This window comes from Peromyscus maniculatus, chromosome 11 (assembly GCF_049852395.1).
Source record: "Peromyscus maniculatus bairdii isolate BWxNUB_F1_BW_parent chromosome 11, HU_Pman_BW_mat_3.1, whole genome shotgun sequence".
Taxonomy (NCBI): Eukaryota; Metazoa; Chordata; class Mammalia; order Rodentia; family Cricetidae; genus Peromyscus; species Peromyscus maniculatus.
The window spans coordinates 8,486,255-8,513,598 of record NC_134862.1 but is presented as its reverse complement, the minus strand read 5'-3'; the positions used below and the strand labels follow the sequence as shown (position 1 = coordinate 8,513,598).

The 27,344-nt window shown below is 45.0% G+C and overlaps 1 protein-coding gene across 11 annotated transcripts in view; it reads left to right on the top strand.

Moving 5' to 3' along the window:
* Window positions 1–4,019: 4,019 nt before the first annotated feature.
* Window positions 4,020–27,344, top strand: part of Clasp1 (cytoplasmic linker associated protein 1) — a 231,372-nt gene continuing 208,047 nt past the window's right edge. For all 11 annotated transcript variants that reach the window (XM_076547178.1, XM_076547174.1, XM_076547176.1 and 8 more), the window contains exon 1: window positions 4,020–4,241. The gene's annotated coding sequence lies outside the window, so the exon portion shown is untranslated. The remainder of the gene's footprint in view (window positions 4,242–27,344) is intronic.

Here is a 27,344-nt window from a genome sequence, read left to right as displayed (position 1 = left end):
GTAGGCTGCCACGCCCACCTGACGTTTACTTGGGAGATCCAAACTTTGGTCCTCATGATTGCACAGTCAGCACTTTACCCACTGAGTCATGTCCCCAGCTTTGGAACTCATTTTTAAGGTTTGATAGTATTGAGGACGGTCACTATTTTTCTTTTCTTTTTTTTATTTATTTTTTTTATATATATTTTTTTTCTTAAAGTGGCTGGAGAGACAGCCGTGGGTGCTGGGAACCGAACTCTTATATTTTTGGTTGTGAGCCTAGCCTTTAATGGCTGAGCCATCTCTCCAGTCCTCTTTTTTCTTTTTGAGACCAGGCCTAACTGTAGTTCTATCTGGCCTGGGACTCACCTTGACACACAGACCAGGCTGGCCCAGAGTTCAGAGATCTGCTAGCCTCTCTGTCCTGGAACTAAAGGCCGACACCACCACATCTAGCATTCGGGACATTCATCTCAGTGGGGTCCCCATGGCTTCCCGTTCCCGAGCATCCTATTTCTGCCTCCTCACTGCCTCACCTCCACCACCAGTGTCATCCTTCTTTTCATGTCTAATTTACTCATCATCTTAACATTTCCCCGGTGGCACCAGGGAGTAACAGTTTGTACATACAAGTTTTGAGCACGTGAGTGCTGTTTATAATGCACTCAGTCTCTGCGTCCTCTATTCTCTAACGTCAGTTTCACTGGAGTTCAGGCAGGGATTCCTGAGGAAGATGAGGCAGGGTGAACAGAGACACTGTCCATTCACCATCTCTCACTGGACCAAAGCAGAGTGGGAATTCTTGATTTTCTCACCTGCTAAGTGGTCGCGCAAAGTATTCTGAGAATACAAAGGAAAGATGTAGTGCTGAGAAGTTAATTTCTCTATGATATAAGAAGATATTTTTACCTAACAAGAGTTAAAATGCCTATTTCTGTCTGACACCTTGTATTTCTTAAAAGCAAGACCTGTAATCAAGCCCAGGTTTGTTCTAGGGATTTGGCAGATGCAATTTTGCTGTACTGAACCTTTATGTATATCAGTAATAAGACAGTTAAAGGGCTGGAGGGATGGCTTGTCAGTTAAGAGCACATACTGCTGTAGCAAAGGACCTTGAGTTCTGTTCCCAGCACCCACATCCATCAGCTCACAAACACCTGTAACTTCAGCTCCAGAGGGTCCAATTTATTCCGACTTCTACAGGCACCTCAATACACAGTATAAACATACATACACATTAACAACAACAAAAACAGGCAGAGGTAGGTAGATTTCTGAGTTTGAAGCCAGCCTGGTCTACAGAGTGAGTTCCAGGACAGCCAGGGTTACACAGAGAAACCTCCCCCGCCCCCCCCCTTTTTTTTAAAAAATTTTTTTAATTAGTGTTTTGCCATGAGTGTTGTGTCCCCTGGAACTGGGGTTACAGACAGTAGTGAGCTGCCATGTGGGTGCTGGGAATTGAACCCCGGGTCCTCGGAAAGAGCAGTCAGTGCTCTTAACCTCTAAGCCATCTCTCCAGGCCCGAGAAACCCTCTCTTAAACAAACAAAACAACCCAAAACAGAAAAACAGAAACAAAAACAACCCAAACAACCCCCCCCCCCAACCAACCAACTAAACAAACAAAAACCTCCCTAGAACAGTTTTGGTGTCCGTTGATGGCTTCTGGGTAATGTGATGAGCACTGGTGGAGCATGCACAAGGCCCTCAGTTTGATGCCCAACACAGTATCCCCACCTGCAGGAAAGTCACTCTTACATATGTGAATGTTTTCTTCCAATGTCCTGGCCCTCAGCACTGACCTGTCCGCACTCAAGTGCTCAGTTCTATGGCACTGTTCTTTCCTTACCGTTAGTGGTAATGCATGGCCGTCAGGCCTTCCCTCAGCCTGTCTGTAACACAACCTTGGTTATCTCATCAAAAAATGAGGTGAGGAACAACTGTCTCAGATTTACTCCGATGAACTCAATGACGTGGATAATTTACAGAAAGCACTCGCATAAAACCTGGTATAGGTACAGGCGTCCATATATATAAACGAAGGAGATAGTTAGCTTCCTGACCCTGCGGGTGAGTCACGTTCTAACAGCTCTTGGGGCTGGGGGTCTAGCTCACTCTTAGAACACTTGCTTAGCAAGTGTGAGGCCCTGTTCCTCCCTAACATTGCAAACAATACAAAACATCCCCCCCCCCCCACTATGTAACTACCTCCAGTTAAGGTATGGGTAACAATATGAATCAAGTGTGGATTTCTTCATTTGGTTTCCAATTTTTCCCTTTTATTAAAGGTGACTTATAAAACACATTTATTTATTCGATGTGTTGAGTTCACGGGCCACAGTGCCTGTGTGGAAGTCAGAGGATAAATTGCAGCAGTGGAGTCTCCCCTTCCATTATGAATGAGGTGGGATAGAATTCAGGTAATCAGGTTTGTGTGTCTTTACTCAGCGCCATCTCCAGCCATCTCTTGGGCCCCTAAAAGTAGGATCCAAAAGAGTACGACATCTATGTTCACAACATTGTGTACAACAGTTAATGATGCAAGTAGCCCAGGTGGTAAATACACACACCGGCATATCATTCAACTTTAAAGAAGGCACTCTGGACACTGGCTGTAACATGCACAGACAAATCTAGGGTCTATAAGGCTATGTGAAATGACCCAGTCACAAAAAGGCCACTTGTGATTCCAGTTTCAAAGTACTCAGTCTTCAAATTCACAGAAAGTGGAATGGTTGTTATAGAGCCGGAGGGAAAAACTTGGGGAAGTAAGATTTAACTGGTGTAAGGTTTGCTTTGTATGACAAAAAGAAAGCTGGAGGTTGGCGACACAACAATGTAACTTCATTGAACTATCAATAAAAACCAGCTACAGTGTTTAATTTTGTTAATAAGAACATTTAGAGCATCCCTTCCCGTTGTACTTATCAAAAGACGTGGGTTTTCTCTTTTCCTTGCAGACGACTCTTCACACATTGTTCTCCCAGCACACCACCCACTTCCGCTTGACCCGGCAGTGTTGTATTTTTTTTTCTAGAATGCTCTTCATGATCCGCCCCCGACAGACTATCAATAAACTAGCTTGCATTTTCATCTTAAAGGTGCTACTTTTTCTATATCCAATCACGAGCCCCATCCAGCATGCGAATCCTACTCTTTTGAACCAGTCCTCTACGCTTTCTGCACCCCAGAGGCTCTGCACCTGGCTTCATTGTTTTAGCTCGTCTTTCCAATCTAACTCCCGAGTCCCGAGGACCCGATAACAGCGTTATCGCACACCTCCCAATACATTCACATTCCTGCCCCGAAGAGTCCCCTCAAGCACCCATTCGCGATGGAGGAATCATTTTAAGTGATTTTCGCCAGTGTACAACTTCAATTCAAAAGCTTTCAAAGGCAAGTTGTTGGGGAGCACACGGGCGTAAGGCGGCAACACGGAGCGTCCTTAGGCTCCTCGATCTGCGCAGCCCGAACAGTTCACGTACATTTTGAGGGTCATGCAGGAGGGCGAGGCAGCCCTGCAGTGAGAAAGCTTAGGAAAGAAGCAGACACGAACTCCCCGGAGTGGCCGAAGCCGCCAACGCGCGGCTCGGTTCGCCAAAGCGCGAGAACGGTTTAAAAGCCGTGCTTCCGGCAGTGGCGCTTGCTCGCATGCTCAGAGAAGCGAACCGAAACGCGCTGCCCGCTACGGGAAGTCGTGGGGGTCAGTCTTCTCCACCGACATCGTCCGATGAATAGCGGGCACCCATAACCCAGAAGTGAAAGACGGTTTGCTCCAATATCAAACACCCGGACGATCAAAGGAAGTTCCGGCCGGAAGACTTGTCCACGCTCTCCTGATTCCTCTCTAGCTCTTTCATCACACAGCCTTCTCCTAGTCTTGCCCGAGTTTTGCTTCCACTCCCCAAGGGCCTTGGTTACCTTTTTCATTAAAGCACCTTTACGCTACGGGTCGCCATTAGGGTCAATTAACACTCTCCCAACCCCCGCCCGCAGTGGGTCCAAGGAGCCTGGGGCGGCCCGTGCGCCGGGCGTTACCATAGAGAGGAAGCTCCCTCTCTGGGCTGAGTTTGCAGTCTCTATGGTTCAGCTGAGCTGGTGGCGGTAAGGGGAACACAGTAAGGCCGCACTGCGCAGGCGCACTTGGCTTCTCACTTTTTTTTTTTTTTTTTTAATCCCCGCACCAAGCGCTTAACCATTGGGGTGGAGGAGAAGGCGGCGGCTGTCCGGTCCGCACCCGCAACAGTAGTGAATAATAGAGCTGTAAGTACCGGGTTAAAGACGAAGAATGTTCAGACTGGAGTCCACCCGAGGGCCCTGCTCCTTTTCCGGGCGGCAGCGGGCGCAGGGTCCGGGTGGGGACGGTGTCCGGCGCTGTCAGCCGCTCTGGGGTGCACTTTTGGGGGAGGGGGCGGCCCTGGGATGGGATCGGGGTGAGGACCCAGGATGAGCGGCTGCCTGGTCCAATCCTGATCGCAGGCTGCTTTGCCGAGGGGAGGTGGGGCGGCTGTGGGGTCAAGCCTGGCTTTGTGTGCCTGTCTCTTTCAGACCCCACCCCGGGGCCCCTTCCTGACCTGGAGTCTCCCCTGCCCGGCTTGGGAGACGCCAAAGCAATCCGGGGTCTCTTTGAAAGGAACCGAGATTGCATAGAGCGGGAAGGGGGCTCCAGGAGAAGAAACCCCACTACAACTAGTCATCGGCGAGTGATGGGTGTGGAGAAAGATTCAGAGGGAAGAAGGGGTTGTCGGGGAGGCAGGCCGGGCGGCCGGGGCTCCCAGCCTGGGCCAGACAAAAGCGGAGCAGCCGGGGGCCCCCGCAGGATGCGGAAGGTCCCCTTGGTCCCCAGGAGGGCCCCGCTGCGAGGGTCTTTGCGAAGCTGGGAAAAGCGGACAAGTGCTGAGTTAAGCCTGTGCAGCCTCCTCAACTTGCCTTTGTTGTTCTTTGGTATTGGCAGAGCCGCTCTGACGAAGATGAGTGTGTGATCTTGCACGTTAGTCTGGTTGGGTACAATGGAGCAGATTGAATCTTGCTTTCCATTTTATGAGCTGCTTGGATGAGTGTGGGGTTTTCCAAAGTCAAACTCATTACATAATATATATATAGATTTTAAAAATAGTTGTGTTTATTTCTTAAATTAAAAGAATAATTAGGTGGAGCCTTAAAGCATGTGGTGTCGCATCCGAGTGGATTTCTGTTAGGGGATTCGTTCATGAAACACTGACCTAATGGTGGAACCTGTGAGTTCTTTAAACCTGATACTTTAATTTGTGATGTGGCAATGAGTGCTTTGGATGCTCTAGTCCTTTGGGAGGCAGTGATGCGGGAGAGTCAAGAGTGATGCAGTTGTATGCTACCGGGTACCTTGCACCAGATTCAGGTACCATGGGCTAGTTAGTATCAATTCTGGCCTTAGAAATTATTATTTTTATTGTTATTCATGATACTTATGGAACTCTTGGTATGAGGGATCCGAAACAGAGGGGTAGGGTTGCTTATCCATGGAGTAGCAGGGAGAATAGCAACATTGATGCAGAGACACAGAGATAGGGAGAATAACACAGCGCCCAGAGAACTGAATATTATTATCTTTTTTACTTGCTAAGAAAGATTTAAGTTTTAATGAGCTATTTGTTCATTCATCTTTGTAAAGTTGGCTAATTGCACCCTTGTTGCAGTACTCAAATTTCAGTTTCTGAGAGTCATTGTTTATTATGGGTAGCATGTAACTGCTAGTTTTTATTGTCAACTTGACACAATCTCCTTTCACCCGGGAACAGGGAGCCATGACCCAGGAGTTTCCCAGATCACACTGGCCTGTGGCCATGTCTGTAAAAGATTGTCTTGATTGCGGTTGATGTGGGAGTGCCCTGCCTACTGTGGGCAGCATTGTTCCTAGTCAGGTAGGTCTGGGCTGTGTAAGAAACCTAGCTGACGTAGTCTATTTTCTGTTTTCTGCTTTTTGATCTGAAGCCATGAGACTCTGTCTTGCTTTGAGGACTCCTTGTGCTTTGTGTGCCAATTTATGCTAATGAAAATTTGTAGACTTCTGAATTCTGGCTTGATGTCAAAATTAGAGGAACACCTTACCTGGCAAGATGCTACTCCAGTGTTATGAGTTATAGGTAGGGACAGGCTGCTCTGTCCCTACATGATGTCTTTGAATTTAGTCAGATTCAAGCCTGACTTCTTTGAATTTATTTACTCCATTACCTCTTATGGATTCGGGACACATTTCTTCCATGGAGCACTCTCATGTGAATCAGTGATTTTGAAAGCAGAGTTTATGTCCCAATACCATACTTTGTTTGAAGACAGTCTAGATTCACCCTTACCCACTCCTCCCCTCCCCACAAAAAGTAGAGAATCACAGAAGTGCATGTGAGGGAAACAGTGAGTGAAAGATCCAGCGTCATTTCAAGTGCAGTCTTTGGGGATCTAACCATGATGTTAGTTGGGAACACTTGCTCCTTTGTTGGACTTTCTTTTTTCCTTCTGGCCTAAGTGGAGGAATGAAGCTGTAAATTTGGGTGATCAAGACAGCCTTGATACCAACTGCCTCAGGACAGCACCACCCCTTAAAAGTTGGAGGAATGCCTATAGATACAGCTTTTACTCAAAGTTTTAAAATGGGTTTGTTCTTATGTATATGTTCATTAACTTTTGGGGGTTGTGATTTTAAAAAGGGCCTTTTCAAACTTTAAAACTGTAGTGAAGGCATTTTTTTTTAAATAAAGTTTTTAATGTTAAAAAAAGAAAAGAAAAGAAGAAGAGCGCTAGCTGAGCAAGTCTGAGAGCAAGCCAGTGAGCAGCGGTTGTCATGGACCTGCTGGCAGTTCCTGCTGAAGTTGCTGCTGCCTTGATTTCAATGATGGATTGTGACCTGGAGGTGCAAGCCAAATACACCCTTTCCTCCCCTAAGTTGCTTTTATTCAGTGTGTTTGTCACAACCAAAGGCAAGCCAGAACACTAACTGGTTTAAATCTTTCAAGTTTGAATGAATTAGCTTATTTATTTACAGTGCTGGGGATTGACCCCAGGGTCTTGTGTGTACTAGACGAGTGCTCTGTCAATGAGTCCATCCCAGCCTTTAAGTCTTTACTTTTGTTGACATGTATTTGTTTATTTGTCTATGCATGTATGTGTCTGTATGTGTGAGTGTGCGTGGGCCACACACAGCAGGCGTGTGGCAGTCAAAGGACAACCTGTAGGAATAGGTTTTCTTCTGCTGTGTGGGTCCCTCTGGTCCTCAGGCTTGGCAGCAAGTGCCTTTACACTCTGAGCCACCTCACTATCCCCAGCATTTCTTTCTGTGTTGATAGCAAGCACAACGCTACAGCAGAGTTTGCTTGCCTCAGTAACAACTGTGACAGGCTCTCTGAAGTGTAGCACAGACAGTGAGAATTTGCTTTTTATAGAGCAAGATTCAGATCCTTAAAATAGTTTACATGGATGGTGAGGAATGATTGGTCAGGACATTGGGATTGTCATTCGAATGTGTTTCATTTTGTTTGGTTTTAGATTTAGAATTTTTTTCTCCCAATCTTCTGTTAATGTTATTTTCTTGAGCAGCTCAATGTCTTAGTTTAGAAATTTGGGTAGATAATTTATGTTCTTGATTTGTTATTCTTAGTAATCTACTTTAAATCAATTTCTATTACATTTATTTATTGACATATTTATTTATTAGTGTGTGTATGTGTGTCAGATACATGATATGTAGAGAAGATCTAAGGGCAACTAACTTTTTTTTTTCTTTTCCTTTTTTTCTTTTTTGATTTTTTGAGACAGGGTTTCTCTGTGTAGGCCTGGCTGTCCTGGAACTCTCTCTGTAGACGAGGCTGGCCTCGAACTCACAGAGATCCACCTGCCTCTGCCTCCCTAGTGCTGGGATTAAAGGTGTATGCCACTACTGCTTAGAGGACAATTTTTGAGTGTCCGATCTACTTCTACTCTGCATCTTCTGGGGATTGAATTTAGGCTTGGTGGCAAGTGTCTTTACCCACTGATCCATTTTAAGGGTCCTAAAATCAGCTTTTAAATTAACAGTGCTTTTATTGTGCAGTGCTGTTGTAAATGTAGCCATCTAAGGGTAAGCATTAGTCCCAGAGTTGTGTTTCAGTGGCTGTCAGTTGTGCTAAGTGCCAGTCTGGTTCCCAAGCTAAATGGTAGTAGTAAATGGTAGATAATAGTAAAACAGGTTTAAAATCAGAACCGATAGGAGTTTTTTTTTGTTTTTGTTTTTGAAACTTAGAGAAAGGTCCAGTTTTAATTAAAACAAAAACTACACAAAGAAGAAACCACAGATGATACAGCTCTTGACTTGTAAAATCTAGTTGTCAGAAATGAACCATGCTTTCTTCACTTGGTGCCTAGCAGAGCATCATTCATAAGGTATGGATATATATGAGTGTGTGTGTGTGTGTGTGTGTGTGTGTGTCTGTCTGTCTGTCTGTCTGTGATTAGCTGATCTGTAAAGCACTAGGGTTTACTGATGGTTTCTAAGTGGCTCCTCCCGTCCCAGGGCTTTACTGATTTCTTTGCTGCCGCACCTGATGATATTTCTCCCCCATTTGCATGACATCATGTCTTATCCCGCCCCTGCTCGTGGGTCCCAGCAGTACTGAGATGGTGGTGTTTCTAATACAACACCTTGTTGACTTCTGGCCTCTTCCTGCTGGAAGTCTCTTCAGTCCGTGCTGTTTCTGCTTTTATTCCTCAGCTTCCCCTCACACTGCTTCCCTCCTGGACATTTACTCTTCTTAGATCCTTGGATATAGGGAGTTTGAGAACATTCTCTGATGTTGGCTGTTGTGACCCATGTGACTTGTATACTAGTGGGAACTGTTGATTGTGTGAAGTAATAAGGAAATGTGTCATGGAGCTGGAGAGATGGCTCAGTGCTTAAGAGTCCTGGCAGCTCTTCCAGAGACCTAGGTTCAATTTCTAGCCGCACATGGTGGCTCATAGCTGTTTTGTTATTCCTGTTTCAGGGAATCTGGCTGCCACTTCTGGCCTCTAAGGGCACTCATGTGGTGCCTAGACATATCTGTAGGCAAAATCACCCATACACATAATAAATTAGACATCCCACCCCCTCTCCTGGTAATAGGATTAGAGCTATGGACGAGCTCCTGGAGGCCCCATGGGCCACTGTCTCACCTGACATCTGCAGCATTTAATCTCCAGCCTCAAATTGCAGGTGAACCTCTTTGTTTAGGACAGGCTTTGTTTACCACAACATCAACTCTGGCCTCTGCTTTTACTTGATGAAATTAGTTATCCTCCCAAAGCAGGATGATTTAAATGTTTCTCTTTCATAAACAGCTCTCTTCTAAAGTCAGCAGGCTTTCTTTAGATTTAGATTAGATTTTTCATCGAACTCTTTCACAGTTGGGTGCCAACTCCCAAGAGGTCCAGTTACAAAGACATACATGATCCAGCATGCCAGGGGCTCACAGTCTGGGAGGGGAGACTAGAACCTGAATCCGTGCTGCATACATTAGGTATCTGCAGACACATCTGTATCATTTGTCCCTCCTGGTTTATCCCTTGGTGTTCAGCATCAGACCCATCGCCGCCTGCTCTCCACACGTGTGTTCTGGCACAGCACTACATTCAACATTCCTTCTTGATAGAAGCTCATCACGCTTTTTAAAAAACATATTTTAAATTTATTTCTAGACAGTTTCATACATGTTCACCATGCTTTTTAAAGGCAGTTTTTGTTGTTTTGCTTTGTGTGTGTGTGTGTGTGTGTGTGTGTGTGTGTGTGTGTGTGTGTGTACATGCTTGTGTGTGCATGCATGTGTTTGCAGGTGCCCGTGGAAGCCAGCAGTTAACACCGGGTAGCTTTTTCAGTAGCTCTCCACCTTATGTTTTGAGACAGTCTCCACTAACCCAGCGGCGCTTGCTGATGTAGATAGACTGGTTGCCCCAGGGACCCTCCTGTCTCTCCCTCCCCAGGGTTAGGTTATACTTTGTGAGATGCCTGCTGCCTCCCTGCTCCTGCTCTTCCTCCTCCTCTTCTCTTCCTGTGGGCTTTTAGGGGGTGGAACTCAGGTTCTCATACTTGTGTGGCTAGCACCTTACCGACAGAGCCATCACCCCGGCCCTCTCTTTTGTTTTGTTTCTGTTTTTGTGGGTTTTGTTGTTGCTGTTGGCTTTTCAAGACAGGGTTTCTCTGTGTAGTGGGGGCTGTCCTAGAACTCACTCTGTAGACCAGGCTGGCCTCAAACTCAGAGATTTGCCAGCCCCTGCCTCCCGAGTGCTGGGATTAAAGGTGTGCACCACCATTGCCTTGCTATCTATCCCTCTCTGTTTTATTAATTTTTTAAACATTACTTCTTTTTGCCTATGTGTTTTAGGTCAGAGAACAACTTGTGGGAGTCAGTTCTCTCCTTCTACCATGTGGGTCCTGGGGATCAAACCCAGGTTGTCAGGCTTGGTGGCAAGTGCCTTTACGAGCCGAGCCATCTTGTCTGCCCTTAGGTCTTCTTTAAGTGCAATGTGTGAAACCAAACCAAAGTCTCTCATAGGACTTTATCAGAATATACAGCTCTTTCCTCAAGTTAGAAAACCACGGCAAGAAATTTCAAACTCTGCTGTGCATCCTGGCTCTGCTTTGGGCTAGTTTCTTTGTATTTTAGAGTCTTTTTCTATAAACAAATTAATAATGGTGGTGGGGTGGGATGGGATGGGGTGGGAAGGACCAGTAGCGGGCACCCGTTTATATGGTAGCTGTAAGGATGAAATGAGGTAATACATGGAGGGTAGGAAGACTGACATGCAGTGACTGATCCACAGGGCAGGAAGAAGCTCTTACTAGCAGGTGCTCTGGTAGTAAGGAATTTGCCGTGCCCATGTGGGGAGCTTGTTGAATTATGATTGGCCAGGCTCCACTTCCTCTTGTCCATCCAGAGGTTTGGTCAGCTCAGTGTCAATGGGACCTGGGCAGCCACAGTGTCAACTACCCCTGATGATTCTGGCATACCTTGAAGTCAATCTTCAAGCTCTGTACTTGGTTTAATGCTGCCAGCAATGACATTACAAAGTTAAAATGTAAACAGTTGCCCAAGTAATAGCTGGATGGAACTAGAAGAATTGACTCCTGCGGACGTGACGAGGTGTGGCCCCGACTCTCGAGCTCCTCTGGAGACCTGTGTTGGTGTGCAAGAAAGAAAATGGCCCCCAGAGGGAGTGGCACTATTAGGAGGTGTGGCCTTGTTAGAGTAGGTGTGGTCTTGTTGGAGGAAGTGTGTCACTGGGGAAAGGCTTTGAGGTCTCTTTTCTCAAGCTTCACTCAGTGTGAGAGTCAGTCGACTTCCTGTTGCCTGTAATGACAACGCTCAGGTATTTCTTCAGCAGGATGCCTACCTGCATGCTGCCATGCTCCCCGCCATGGTGATGATGGACTGAACCTCTGACATGTAAGCGAGCCGTAATAATGAAATGTTTCCTTTATAAGAGTTGCTGTGATCATGGTGTCTCTTCACAGCTATGTCTCCCTAAGACAGTGACTAGTGGAATGGGGTGGGTAAGTGCATGTGGAGACCAGTAGACAACCTCAGGCTTGTCTGCAGGAGCTGCCTACCTTGATTTTTGAAGCAGGGTTTCTTACTGGCCTGGAGCTCACTGATTTGGCTAGGCTGGCTGGCCAGCAAGCCCCAGGGATCTGCCCATCTCTACCTCCTGAGTTGTCAGGATTACAAATGTGAACCATCATGCCCAGCTTTTTCCATGTGGGCTCCAGGGATTTGATTTAGAACCTTGTGCCTACGGACCAAGCGTTTTACTGGCTAAGCTGTCTCTTTAGACTGCAGACCCATCTTTAAAAACAAAAAAAAATTTTTTTTTACAATGTGTGTGTGTGTGTGTGGTGTGTGTGTGTGTGTGTGAGACTGAGGATCGAGCTCAGGTCATCAGTATTGATAGCAGGTGCCTTTACCCACTGAGCCATCTCATCAGCTCCCATCCCCCACACCCCTTTTTAATCAGTTTACAATGTATCCTTCTAAATGCTATTGCCACTTTTTGTAGAGCTATAAATGAATGACTTCATAATGGCAACAGCCAGCTTTAAAAAATGAAAGTGATTTTGAAAGCATTTTAATCCCTTTTGCTCCTTTCTAAGCTCCAGGGAGTGGACAGGGAGAGAGTGTGGCCACGCTGGCACTTTGCAGATGAGAGATTGAGGTCTGTAGGTGAAGTCCAGTTCTCAGAAGCAGGAGACACAGGGGTCTCGTGTTGCTAGTCCTTATGTTCTTTTCTCACAGGCATCATTTTGTTAATTTCATTGAAGTCGTGGTTTATGGAGTCTTCTGATCCTTTTGCCATCTGAATGGCTGCCATACGGGATTTTCTCCTTTCCTTTAGTGCACATATACTTGCCTTAAAAACAAACAAACAAATAAATCCCTAAAACCAAAAAATCTCTGGGCAGTGGTGGCGCGCGCCTTTAATCCGAGAACTCGAGAGACAGAGGCAGGCGGATCTCTTGTGTGTTTGAGGCCAGCCTGGTCTACAGAATGAGTTTCAGGACAGGGCTACTCAGAGAAACCCTGTCTCAAAAAATAAGAAACAAAAACACACCACCAAAAACCAAAATGCAACAAACGTGTAAATTCAGCCAGTTGTGAGGATATTATCATTTATAATCCCAAACCCAGGAGGCTCCAGCTAGCCTGGACATATGGGAAAATTTTATCTGAACTCCCCCCCCCCAAAAAAAAAACAATAAAAAAGTAAATTTAAAGTTTTGTACTCACATTTGTTTATGTCTAAGATGTATCTTTCAGGGGGAAAAGTCTGGAGCTGCGGTCTTGACCATGGCATATTTGGGTATCTGTCTTTGATGAGGCTAGCTGAGGTCAGTATTTGCAGTTCCTGCCTGTGTCTGTAACTTGTTCAGGTGATTTCCGGGTGGAATCGATTACATTGATTGACAGCTGTAGCGCTGTGATGTAGCACTCGTACATAAAGTTGAGATAGAAGGGGAAAGCCACTTGTGACCACCCTAGGGCTGTGTGTATGGCTAGGGATCGAGTTCAGGACCTCGGGGATGCTCAGCAGACACTCCTCCCCAGTGCCCTACTCTCCGCCCTGCATACTATTTCTCTTTTCATTTTTGAGTCAGAATCTCTTGTGTCTCAGGCAGGCTTTGAAACCACAATGCGGTGGGGAATGGCTTTGAACTCTCGAAGTTCTGCTTCTACCTTCCGTGTGTGCATTCTTGGCAAGCACTGTACCAGCGGAGCTCCTTCCAAACCTCTGTAGTTTTATTTCTTTTCAAAATAAGAAATATTTACTTTTGGAGAAATGGGGGGGGGGGGAGGTGTGGTGTGCCACATGGCGCATGTGTAGAAATCAGAGGACTCCTTGGAGGGAGGGAGGCATCGGTTCTTTTCTTCCACCATGAGGGTCCTGGATGGAGCTCAGGTCAGCAGCCTTGTCAGCAGGTGCCCACGGCCGCTGAACCCCCTCACTGTCTGCTGTTATTTCTTAATGAGATGCCCTCTTATCCATGCTTCATAGTAAATAGTTAGGGTTGGGTGTGCTTTATGAATAATCTTCGCCACTCTACGATCTCTATTATTTTAACTCGTAATCATTTCTCATTTGAGTTGATACAGCAAAATTGGTAAACTAGGGTTCTTTAGAGAAGTTTTCTTTTAATTTAATTTACTTGTTGTGTGTGTGTGTGTGTGTGTGTGTGTGTGTGTGTGTGTGTGTGTGTGTGTATACCAAGGTGTAGATGTGCAGGCCAGAAGATAATATATGGTAATTGGTTTTCTCCTTCCACCTCGTGGGGTCTTGGGAGTCAAACCCAGGTTAGCTGTCTTGGTAGCAAGTGCCTTTACCCACTGAACCATGTCAGAGGCCCGCCCTCTCTTATTCTTGTTCGTTGCCAATACTGTTTCCAAAGCAGTAGGAAGAGTATGCAGCTCTCGCCCTGTGAGAGAGGTCAGTGTTTGTCCACATCAGAATGTGATCGCACAACATTTCTGTGGCCTACCTTCAAGTATTTCTTTAAACAGTTGTGCACTAGTGTGGAGCTTAAAATATTTACTAGTCAGCATGGCTGTCTGTGGGTGGAGCCCAGGTTTCTAGTTTTTCAAACACATTCCCCAAGAGCTTCTGAGGCCACTCAAGTTTGAGAGCAGCCCCTGGGGACTCCCTTCCGGGTAATTTCACAGATTGTGTCTTTCTTGTGGGTCGAGGCTGAGTCTGTTATGAACGGGAGCTCAGATGTGCTACACAGAGGCCTGTTGTGTACCGAGAATGGATTGTGTAGCCGGCCTTTCCCAGTGAAGAGTAGCCGGGCTCACTCTAGGAACAATAGGCCAGTCTTTGAAAGAGAAGCTGAACTTCATTCAAACAGCTCCTTCTCGGAAGTCTCCTTGTGCTGGAGCTGTTTCATTTAAGTTTTTGTTCAGTTTGGTTTTCAGACCGAGTGTCTCATGTAGCTGGGTTGGCTTTAAACTCTCTGTATGTCTCTACCCTGGTTTCTGGAGCATTGAGGATTGAACCCTAGGCCTCTTGTATGTGCAAGGTTGGCTCTTTACCAACCGAGCTACATCCCCAACTCAAACTCAGTCAGTAGGTGGCCAAGGACTACCTTGAACTTCTAATTAACCCGCCTCTACTCTCAGGAGTGCTGCGATCGTGTGTGCCACCACTTGGGATTTATTCAGTGTTGGTGGGATCAAATCCGAGGCCTTGTGCATGCTGGGCAAGCACTCTTCTGACTGAGCCACATCTCCAGTCCTTAAAGTTTTGATAGGACATGGAGTTCTGACCCAAGCCTTTTCCTTGGGCAGTACACAGATGTATCATATTGTCACAGTTCATAGATGTCAAAGATTAAATGCTCACCCCTTACCAAGCACTGCTCTAAGTCCTGCAAATAGACTTCTATTATACTAATTTTTTATGGCATCATTTAAAGGACAGTGCTCTCTCCCATCCCCCTTGAGACAGGGTTTTTCTATGTGGCCCAGGCTGACCTTGAACTCACCGAGATCTGCCTGCCTCTGTCTTCTGAGTGCTAGAATAAAAAGTGAGCCACCATGCCCTCCTGATTTTCATTTATAATGACAGGAAGCTGAGGTTTGCAGCAGTTGAGTAATCCATCGTCACAGCAGCAGAAAAGCCATACTTGGCTTCCGGGTGCTTCAGCTGCCCCTTTTCCCATCCACACTGTTCCACAGTGGCTCTGCCACTCTCCATCCCACCAGCACTGAGAGCGTCCAGGTTCCACGCAGCCTTGCCCACGCTGTCCTGTTGTTAGTGAACTCTTTCTGTTTATAGTGCGTGTGAAGTGACAGCGCATCGTGGTTTGATTTGGATTCCCCTGATGACTGAAGTGCTGGGAACCTTTCCTTGTGTTTACGTCTGAATACCTTTGGAGGAATGTCTGTTCAAATCCTTTGCCCGTTTTAAAGTTGGGTTCTCTTTGTGTTTTAGAAGTTTCTTAAATTAAGAAAAAATGGTTTATGTGGTGTGGGTAGGTGCACACACGTTCGTGTCCATGCTACGGCACACGTGGACGTCAGAAGACACCTTGTGCGGGTGGGCGCTGGCAGTCGGGTTTGGTGGCACGTTCCTTTACCCACTGATGATGGTGCACATCTCACCTGCATGTCAAGTTTGTTTGTTCCTCTCATTTATTATTGTTTTTGACATTTTCAAAATTTATATGATAAACAATAAATTTTACTCTCAGAAGTTTCCTGTGTGTTTAGGACATAAGTCCCCTATCATATATATGATCTGCAAATATTTTCTCCCACTCAGTAGACTTCCTTTTTAAACATACAGGTTTATTTATTTTTAGTGTTTGTCTTTTGCCTGCATACTTGTTGGTGCGCCACTCATGTGCCTGATGCCCAGGGAGGTCAGGAGAAGGCGTTGGGTCCCCGGAACTGGAGTTACAGGCAGTTGTGAGCAGCCATGGATGCTGGGAACTGAACTCAGGTGTTCTGCAGAGCAGCTCTTAACCACCAAGCCATCTCGCCAGCCCCTAGGTTGTCTGTCTGTCTGTCTTTCTGTCTTCTTTTTTTGAGACGGGGTTTCTCTGTGTAACAGCCCTGACTGTCCTGGAACTCACATAGAATCACCTGCTTCTGCCTCCTGAGAGTGCTGGGATCAAAGACGTGTGCCATCACCGCTGTTGGCTAGGTTGACTTTCTTAATAATAATCTTCGGCATAGAGCTTTCAAATTTCTAACTTGTGTGTGTTCTTTTTTGTTGTTAATTACTGTCATGTCTAAAAATTTAGTACCAGATTTTCAGGATATGGAAACCTACCCATGTTCTAAGATTTTAAAATTTCAGATCCTCCCTCCCTCCCTCCCTCCCTCCCTCCCTCCCTCCCTCCCTCCCTCCCTCCCTCCCTCCTTCTCTTCCTTCCTCCTTCCCTTCTTTCTTCTCCCATTGCCCCTAAATCTGAGCTCCTCTTCTTAGGTCCTCGACTAATTTTGAGCAAATTTTTGTACATGGTGTGTTATAGGAGATCCACAATGATTCTGCTGCACGTGGATGCCCAGCCATGGAAGCATGGTTTGTGGAGCACTAATTTGAACTTTCAAGTTCTGGTGCCTCCTCTCTCAGTAGCATTTGCATTTTGCTTTGGGTTTTGATTTCATCGCCTCCTTCCTTGCTCTACTTCCTGTTTTCTTTCCTTAAGAAAGGATACATGTAGGGCAGGGGTGCTTGCCTTTCATACCGGGCACCTCATAAAACTGGGCATTGTGGCTGTAATCTCAGCAGGAGGCAGAAGGATCAAAAGTTCAAATTCACCCTTGGCTGCACAGTAAGTCTGAGACCAGCTGGAGTACACGAAACATTTTGTCAGAAAAGAAAAGAAAAGTGGATTCACGAATGTTTTCTTCGTGACACTGCTTAACCCTTGTGTAAAGTTGATCAACTATGTGAATTTTTCTTCTATTTAAAAACTTGTGTTGCTTCGCAGGATTTATTTATTTGTTTGTTTGTTTGAGGTAGAATCTCTCGCATAGTTCTGATTGTCCTGGAACTCACTCTGTAGACCAGGCTGGCCTTGAGCTCACAGAGAATCCACTTGCCTCTCTGCCTCCTGAGTGCTGGGATTACAGGCGTGTACCACCACTACCTGGCTTTATATCTCCTTTTCAGTTAGACTTTCTATTGCATTTTTAGTGACTTTATTTGTGTTGGGGGCAGTGTTAGCAGCACACGTGTGTCACAGTGTACGTATGGAGGTCAGAGGACAACTTTCACGAGTCAGCCATCTCCTACCATGCGGGTCCTAGGAATGGAACTCAGTTCTCAGGCTTGGTGGCAGGCACTTTCCCTACCGAGGCCTCGCTCCAGACCACTGTCTCCTTTTTAACCCGTCTAGACCCGAGCCCACACAGTAGGCTCAGAGTTGGTCTTCCCACATCAGTTAACCAAATGTGGACAGTTCCTCACAGGTGTTCTCTGAGATTAGTTTCGTAGGTGATTCTAGGGCCTATCAAATTGACAGTCAGTATTAATGATCACAGGATGATTGGGACACGGAAGGCGATATATGTCCATAATCCCAGCACTCGGGAGGCAGAAGCAAGGGAGTTTGAGTTCAGGGTCAGTCTGCGCTACATCGTGAGATTCTAGGTCAAACATTAAAACAAAATAGAAGTTCCAGTGACTGAATTCTGAGTTTGCTTTATTTTAGGGGTGATTTTGTATTTGATTTTTCATTTTTTTTCTACCCTAACCTTTTTTCATTTTTGGTAAATGCTTAGTTTCAAAATTATTTTCAGTTTTTGCAATGAAGTGTGTGTTTTTCTATAAAAACAGACTAAACAGCATTAGCCTTAGCAAATTGTTTTGTCTAGAAATTCCAGAGCTGAGCTAGGGAAGACATGTCCGCTCTCCCTATTCCGGCCTGTCACCGTGTTTCCCTCACTCACTCTGTAGTGCTCAGGAGGGTCTGGGGTCACTTGTCCTGGTGACAAGACCTCCCTTGGGAGTCCTTTTTGAGCTTACCATCCAGATGTGGTGCAGGAGCCCCAGCTCGAAGCCTGGCCTTGGTGTTTGGTGTCTCAGTGTGTTTTATTCCAGGTAGTGTCTTAGCATCTGGTTAGGAAAACACCTTCATTATCTATGGTGCTGTTTATGTGCCTTGGAGCCTTATTACCAGTGGAGCAAAGGCATCATTTCATCTTTCATTTTCTAGTTCTAAGCATTGTACCAGAGTGCAGAACAAATGAGCATATCTACTGTGTTTTCAAGGGAATTGTCCATCAACAAAGTGATTCATCAGCTGCTTAAACTCTGGACTGGGGCTTCGTCCGTAAAGTGCTGAGTTAGATCTCTAGATTCTCCCTCTCACACACAGAAATGCGAAAAACTGGGTATGGTGGGCTGAGTTTGTAATTCCCGTGCTGGGAAGTGGAGACAAGCAGATTCCTAGAGTTTGCTGGCCAGCCAGTCCAGCCTACCTAGGGAGTTAGTCATAAGCCAGCAAGAGATCATGTCTCAAAGACAGACAGACAGGCAGGCAGGCAGGCAGGTAGGTAGGTGATAGATAGATAGATAGATAGATAGATAGATAGATAGATAGATAGATAGGTGATAGATAGATAGATAGATAGATAGATAGATAGATAGATAGATAACAGGTAGGTAGGTAGGTGGGTGGATGGATGGAAGAGCTGGTGAGAAAGCTCAGGAGGTGAAGGTGCTTGCCATGGCTTCTGATGACTTCAATGCCACCCCTGGGTGGGAGAAGTTAAATGACTCCCCAGAGTTGTCTTTGACCTCCAGAGGCACTCTGTGGCACATACACATGCAACCATGTGCACAATAAATGTGTAAAGGTGGACAGTGCCTGAGGGATGATACCCAGCATTGCCCTGGCCTCCACACACATGCATACATGTGTATGTGTACATGCACAGTAACCCCCCACCCCCTGAGCTTGAACTCCTATAGTGCTGCTTTATGCAGAGCAGGTAGCAGGGGCATGCTGCTTTCTTTACTACCCGTGTCTTCTTAGGGAGAAACTGAGCTGGCTTGATCTGGGTTGAATCTGTGGCTCTAGCTGTACCTTCATGTACATCTTTTGCTCAAAGACTGGTCCAAGAAGTAGTGGGGGTTTATTTTCATGTTTGCTTGCCATTTATTCCATTACACCACATGCATGAGTACCCAGTTGAGGAGGACAGCCCTCTAAGAAGAAAGGTGCTTCTCAGTGTGCGCGGTCTCAGTGTGCGCGGTCTCAGTGTGCGCGGTCTCAGTGTGTGCGGTCTCAGTGTGCGCGGTCTCAGTGTGTGTGGGCTCAGTGTGCGTGGTCTCCTGTGTGCTGCTTGGCTTATTGGTACTGATGGGCATGCCGAGCATGTGGTTCATGGCTTAGACCCACATTCTAAGTGAAAAAAGCTTTCCAATCAGTTATTTGTTTTTTTCAGAGCTGTGAGTAGATTTCTAAGTTCACCAAAGCATTTGTCTGAATATAGTAATGATGTTTTGCTGAATTGTATAGTAATGATTGTATAGAAGAACCAGGGAAGAATGACTTGAGAATCTCACTGGAATTACTTGGCTAGACATCTTTCAGGATAGGTTGGGGCTAGAATGGATGCCAATATGGTGTGTTAATGAGAACTGAGCCCACAAACAGCTTTTAATGAGAACTGCTGCCATTAAGAATTATTCTTGGACCGGGCGGTAGTGGCGCACGCCTTTAATCCCAGCACTCGGGAGGCAGAGGCAGGCGGATCTCTGTGAGTTCGAGGCCAGCCTGGTCTACATAGGGAGATCCAGGAAAAGCACCAAAACTTTGCAGAGAAACCCTGTCTTGAAGAGAGAGAGAGAGAGAGAGAGAGAGAGAGAGAGAGAGAGAGAGAGAGAGAGAGAGAGAGAGAGAGAGAGAGAGAGAGGACGAGAGAACTATTCTTGGGTTGAGGGGCTAGGGCTGTAGCTCAGTCAATAGAGTGCTCGCCTGCCATTCACAAAGCCCTGCATTTCATCCACAGTCCCACTGGACATAATGGCATGTGCCTGTGACCCCTGCACTTTGGAAGTTGAGGCAAGGGCATATAGAGTTCCAGGCCAGCCTGAGACCCTGTCTCAAAATACTACCACCACCCCCACCAATCCTGTTATCCCGAGTGATTAGTAGAGACTGTAAGGCTATATAGATTGCTGAGTCTGCATTCAACAAACATTCCTAATGCTATGGGGTAGAGAGAAGAAAGGCTCTCAGCCTTCCTTAAAGAGACCTGTGTCTAAGGGAAGACAGACAAGTGATGAGATGGCGGATTCCGTGAGTTGGAGTGCTACTGTGGGAGAATAGAGAGGAAAGTCGTCTGCTGTAGTTCACATGTGTGCCCCCCCAACTGTATGTCACGTTAATGGAACTGGGAGTGGAGCCTTTGGAGGTCGTCAAACTACGATGGAGCTCAGATGCTGGGGTTCCCCCAGTGGCATTGGTGGCTTTGCTCAATGAGAAAGAGACACAGCTAGTGTGTTTGCTCGGATGCTCTTTTCATCCTGTGATGTGGCAAGAAAACCTTCCCACAGGCCAGTGCTGCGCTGTTCTTGGATTCAGAGTCTCCAGAACTATGAGCCAAATAAACCATTTGCTGTGAGTTATTCAGCCTGAGGTATTTTGTTTTAGCAACAGAAAGCAAACTAAGACAAGTTCCTAATCTGGGACTGAGGGAAAAGACATCTGTTTGTGTGTCTCTTCTATCTAGCTTTTATGTCTCTCTCAATCCCTCAGTCACCTCTTGCTGTTGTGACCTGGAAGTGTGTGAGATCTAAGTGCACGCTCTCCTGTTGGGAGCTCCGGGGCCTGTTTGTCATCTTCCATCCATGGAGAGCTTTGTTGGCGGGGGGCTCATGATCATGAAACACATAGTCTGGCCCCAGGGAGTTATTCTTGCCGTGTTCTAATTTTGTAAGTGGCTGCAGATACAAGGGCCCAAAAGCACCTTTGCTGAGAGGTTGTTTGACACTAACCTCTTGGAGAATGAGATCTTCACAAATTAAAGCTTCTATTTCCAGAGCTTCACTTGAATCAGTACATTGGTTTTGGAATTTTGGGGGTGGGAAGAGACATGCCCTTTTGGAAAACTGTTGCTGTTGTAGCTTGTGAATAGTGATGGCATTGTTGGCATTGTGTAGTTTTTATTGTAGTTACAAGCCCATTGTGTACACTGATTATTCATTTGAAAACCGATTCTTAGTAGATATACTTGTGTTTTTTTATTATAAGTGAATGTACTTAATGATGTTATTTTATTTACTATTTGTGTGTGTGTGTGTGCTTACATGCATGGCACATTTGTGAAGGTCAGAGGACAACTTGTGGGAGTCAGTTCTCTCCTTCTATCATATGGGGCCTAGGGGTTGAAGCTGGTGTCAGGCTTGTGTGGTAAGCCCCGCCCCCATCTTCTCTTCTGTCTCATAAGTGAATCCAGTCTGTACAAGTTGTAAATGAGACTCTTCACATTTGCGTCAATTATCCAGAAATGTTGAGTGCTGCTCAAATGAATGGAAGTTTTCTAGTGTAAAGCATTCTCTCTTTTTGGTGTGTGTGCATATGTGGTTTAGGTGTATGTTTGTATGTATGTGTTCATACAGGTATGAATGTGATATATGTCTGTATGTGAATCTGGGTGCGTGTGCACACGTGTGGAGGCCATGTGGTGAATTCAGGTGTCTTTCTCAATTGCGTTTTACCTTACGTTTTTGGAGACAGTCTCTCATTGAGCCGGGAGCTCACTACTCAGCTAAGCTGGCTGGCCGGTAAGCCCCAGGGATTTGCCTGTCCCTGCCTCCCCAGAGCCGAGTCAGAAGCACATGCCACCACTCTGGCTTTTTACAGGGCTGCCGGGACTCGAACTCAGGCCCCCCTGTACCAGCACCACCAGCACTTCCCCTACCCCGTGCATAAAAATAGATAATACGTGCATAATTTAAAGTTTCTTTCCTCTCTGCCATCTGATGTGATTGTTATTAATTACATACATGAACAAACATGCAAACACACACGCTCCCCTTGTGTGGGTGGTCGTCTGTTACAGACTACTGCATTGTGCTTTTCTAGGGCTTGTGTCTTGGAGCTTGTCCTGTAGCATTAAGGACTTCTTCCTCTTCATCATTTCATGAACGTCTGACTAGCGTGCTGTTGTGCTGTGTACTGTGTTCACTGTGGCTTCAGCTGATGGACAGTCTGTTGACTCCAGTATGCTTTAGAAATAAAGCTACAGAGAAGAATTCTGTAGTATTTTGTGTAAGTAAATACATTTCCAGAAGTTAATTTTTCACATTATTATTATTTTTTAACTTTTTTTGAGACAGGGTCTCACTATGTATCGTGACTATCCTGGAACTCATTATGTATGTACACCAGGCTGGTCTCAAACTCACAGAGATCCACCTGCCTCTGCCGCCCAAGTGCTGGGATTAAAGGCATGTACTGTAATACCAGGAGACTGATGTTGACAGTTTTTTTGTTTTGTTTTGTTTTTTGTTTTTTTTCGAGACAGGGTTTCTCTGTGTAGCTTTGCGCCTTTCCTGGAACTCACTTGGTAGCCCAGGCTGGCCTCGAACTCACAGAGATCCGCCTGGCTCTGCCTCCCGAGTGCTGGGATTAAAGGCGTGAGCCACCACCGCCTGGCTACAGTTTTTAAACAATTTTTTTTTGTCCTTTGAACCTTTCATGCATGTATATAATGAATTTTTATCACATTCATGCTCTCCTTCCCTCTCCAGGTCTTCATATCTCCTCAATGTTGACATATTTTTTTAAATTATTATTTTTATTTTTATAATAAAATAATTTTAGATAAATTTTTATATATTTTTATATAGTTTATAAATTTTATATAAATTTTTATTATAAATATTTAATAATTATTAAAATATATATATATATTTTTTTTTTGGTTTTTTGAGACAGGGTTTCTCTGTGTAGCTTTGCGCCTTTCCCGGGACTCACTTGGTACCCCAGGCTGGCCTCGAACTCACAGAGATCCACCTGCCTCTGCCTCCCGAGTGCTGGGATTAAAGGCGTGCGCCACCACCGCCCGGCTATTAAAATATTTTTAATAATTATTTTTACATTATATGTATGTGTCTATGTGAGCTCGTGTGCATGTTAATGCAGGTACCAGTGGAGGTCAGAAAAGGGTGTTTGACCCCCGGGAGCAGGAGTTATAGATGGTTCTGAGACATCTGAAGTGGGTTCTGGGAACTAAGCACGGTCATCTGCAAGAGCAGTGTGTGCTCTAACCACTGAGCTCTCTCTCCAGCCTCACTGGTGTTCTCTTGTGAGTGTGCATGTCAATGATACTCTCACCCGAGGGGCGGGACAGACACAAAGACATTTATCCAATCACTTGCTACTCACATGAGGGGTGGGGAATAGACATGAAGACATTTATCCAGTCACTTAATGATTGACAGCTGCTGCTTTGGATGTGCAGTAACCATTTTCTTGTTTGCTTGCTTGTTAGTGCTGAGGATCAAACCCGGGACCTCACACATGCCGGGCAAGTGCTCTGCTGCGGAGCCACACCCCAAACCTGCCATGCTTAATTAATTAATTTTGTGGCAGGGTCTTGCTATGTCACTTTGACTGACCTGCAATTTGCTGTGGATGCTAGGCTGGCCTTGACCTCGGAGAGAGATACGCTTGCCTCTGCCGTGCTGGGATTAAAAGCGTGTGCTGCCATGCCTGCTTGCCATGCTTATTTTAAATTGTTGAGACGGAAGCCGGCTTGAGAAGTTGTGCTGCTTTACCTGTTTGTAGTTTTGAGTCCTTTGCTCAGTCGCAGAGAAGAGTTCCTCATGTGTTCATACCCCGACCTTCCTACACCTTCTGTCTTCACATTAATACTCAGACCTTAATAGGCTCTCCTTTTGTCAACTGGGTGCAGCTCACCTCCCAGGGGACATTTGCCACTCTGTGTCAGCTGTTACACTATCAAGTGACATATCAAATGCTCGCCTTTTATTCACCCATGTTTGGGTATTTTCCAGTTCGGATACATCTGGGAAAATCTCTCAAGCTGGATGGTATACATGCTCCTTGCTGTTTGGAGTAGATTTTGCTGCAAGAAATGAACTATACATGTAGTGTTAGGAACTGAAAGTCTTATCTTTAGAGGGTATATAATACAAAGATCTTAATAAAATAAGTGTGTGTGCCTATACATATGTGCCTCTGTGTATAGAATTATATTGTTATAATTATAAAAAGCAGGGAATAAGATGAACACTTTAAGATTTAAATAGTTGCCACATTGTCCCCCTGAATTGGCCTAGATAGATACAAACGTTAAAATATTAAAAGGTACAGATATCTGTAGAATGCTCCAGTAAGTAACAGCAGGTCAAGGACATATGGGCCTTCTATAGATAGACCATATGTTAGGTTCTAAAACAAGCCTCAATACATTTAAAAGGATGGAAGTCCTACAAAGAGTTCTCTGACCACAGTGGAATGAAATGAAATATCAATAGAATGGAATTTGAGAAATTTGCAAATACGTTCAATTTAAAATTTGTACTCTGCAACCACCACGGCTGAAAGAGAAGCTGGTGGTCCTATTTACACACCATGAATGGACTTTGCCCCCTGCATTATGTCCTTCAAATGACTGAGGTGGGAATATAATATGCTTTATGACAGTTACACAAAACCTTGTTATTCACCTGCTCAGGAATAAATGTTATTGAATCCCAGCAATATTCCATGCAAAAACTCAAACCAAACCAAAACATGTCCCAAATTAGATAATCTGGGCAGGGGCAGTGCTCAGGGGAATGTGGTTCCTAAGGCCCCTCCCTGAAGAGCTGGTGCCAGTCAGTGGTTGGGGGAGAGGACGCTCATTTCTGCAGTGTTGCGGGCGCTCCTAAGCGGACTGAGTGAGCTCCAGCAGTACCTCCCGCCTCTGTTCGTGGAAGCAGCTGTGATCCAACTCAGTGGGCTGCCAGAACCAAAAAGCAAACCCAAACCCCAAACCTAAACACACAAAACCCCAAACCTAAACACACAAAACAAAACCCTAACAAACCAAAAGATAAGTAGGAGGGGGCCAGGTGGTGGTGGTGCACCCCTTTAATCCCAGCACTCTGGGAGCAGAGGCAGGTGGATCTCTTGAGTTCGATGCCAGCCTGGTCTACAGAGCGAGATCCAGGGCATCTAGGACTGTTACACAGAGAAACCCTGTCTCGAGAAACAACAAATAAACAAACAAACAAAAGGAAGGAGGGGGACGTGTTAGGAAGAAGGGGGTTCAGCAGGAGTGGGAGGAGGAGAAGGGTAGGGGTCAAACGACTGACGTGTTCTATACAGTTACATATATATATAAAATATAGTTTATAATATATAATACACATATATACATATGAAAGAATAAAGATCCCCAGTAACCTAATAATAATAACCTAACAGTAGGACTTTCAACAATAAATAAATTAAGCTTTTTTTATGTACAAGCACCTTTTTAATCTTTGATAAAATATTTTATTTTTACTCAGGTACATGTGTGTGTCTTCCATATGTGTGTGGGTGCCTGTGGGGGCCAGAAGATTGGATTCCCTGAAGCTAGAGTCCCAGGTGATTGTGAGTCTCCATGTGCTGGGTGCTGGGATCCAAGCTCTGGTTTTCTGGAAGAGCAGTAAATGTTCTTCACCTCTGAGCCATCTCTCTAGTCTCCTTTTACCTTTTAAAAGCAGTAATTTAACTAATGGATTGTACAGATAGATTTAGGATTTCTCAGTGACCTCCCATATATTGCTCTTTCTGTCTACTCCTCCTTCATGCATTCCATTATTTTTCCTTTTCCCATCATGTCCTCTTCCCTTTCCCTATTGGTTTGTTTAGGTTAGCATGCTGACCTCGACTTCCGTATGCTTTCCTGCAAATGATAGCATTTCCTCCTCCTGCATGTGGGTCTGTCTGTCTTGTCTCTGTGTGTATGTGTGTGTTTGTGTGTGTGTACAGTCATGAATGTGGTAGCCCAAAGTTGAAGTCAGGTATCTTTCTTGATTGCTCTTTATTTTACTTTTTGAGGCACAGGATCTCTCATTGAACCTAAGGCTGGCGATTGCACTTAGTGATCTGTTGAGCCCATTTCCACCTCCACACAGATTTTCCTAAATGGCTGCATTAATTTGTATTCCCACAATCAGTGTATAAATGTTACTTTTACCCTGCATCCTTACTGGTAGTTAGTACTTTTAATATTGATTCTAACCAGAGTGGGATGGACTTAATGTAGTTTTGATTTTCATTTTTCTGATAACTAAAGATGTGAACTTTTTTTTTCTGTGTATTTATTGGTCATCTGTACTTCTTTTTAGATGTTTGTTCATAGTCCATTTATTGATTGGATTGCTTATTCTTTTAACCTTTTTTTTTTTTTTTTTTCCCCGAGACAGGGTTTCTCTGTGTAGCTTTGGCTCCTTTCCTGGAACTCACTCTGTAGACCAGGCTGGCCTCGAACTCACAGAGATCCGCATGCCTCTGCCTCCCGAGTGCTGGGATTAAAGGTGTGCACCACCACACCTGGCATTGGATGCCGATCTTCTGTCAGATGTGTGGGTGACAAAGTCTTTACACTGTAGATTACTCTATAGTTTTCCTTTGCTGTCCAAAACTTTTAAAATTTGATGTAGTTCCATTTGTCAAATCTTGCTTTTTTTCCTGAGCTATTAAAAGCCCTCCTATACAGGACATCTTTGCTTCTGCTTATAACTTGAAGTGTTTTTCTATGTATTTTCTTCTAATAGTTTTAACATTTTAGGTCTTACATTAAGTAAGGTCTTTTGAACAGGTGTCTAGTTTTAGGCATCTACTTATGAATATCCAGATTTCTTTTTTTTTTCATTTTTAAAAAGGTGTTTATGTATATGAGTGTGTCTCATGAATGTATGTATGTACACCATGTGCATGCCTAGTTCCCAAGAAGGCAGGAAATAGGCATCAGGTTCCCTGAAACTGGAGTTACGGGTTGTGAGCCACCATGTGGATGATGAGAATTGAATCCAGGTCCTCTGCAAGAATGAGGGGTTGCTCTAACCACTGGACCATCTCTCTAGCCCCTGTTTGTTTTTAAAGCCCTAGTTGTTTTATATGTAGCCATTTTTCTCTAACATGGGCTTGGCATCTTTGTTGAGAATCAGATGCTGTATCTGCATTGGTTTATTTCTGGGTCCTTCAGTCTGTTCCCATTGCTCTACCTGCCTATTTTTTATGCCAATACTGTACTGTTTTGTTGCTTCTGAGTGACTTGGCTTGAAATCTGTTTTGATGGATATGTATAGGTTCTGCAACTTGTTTTTAGATTTCATCTATTTGCAATATTATTTCCTATCCTTTCATTTTCC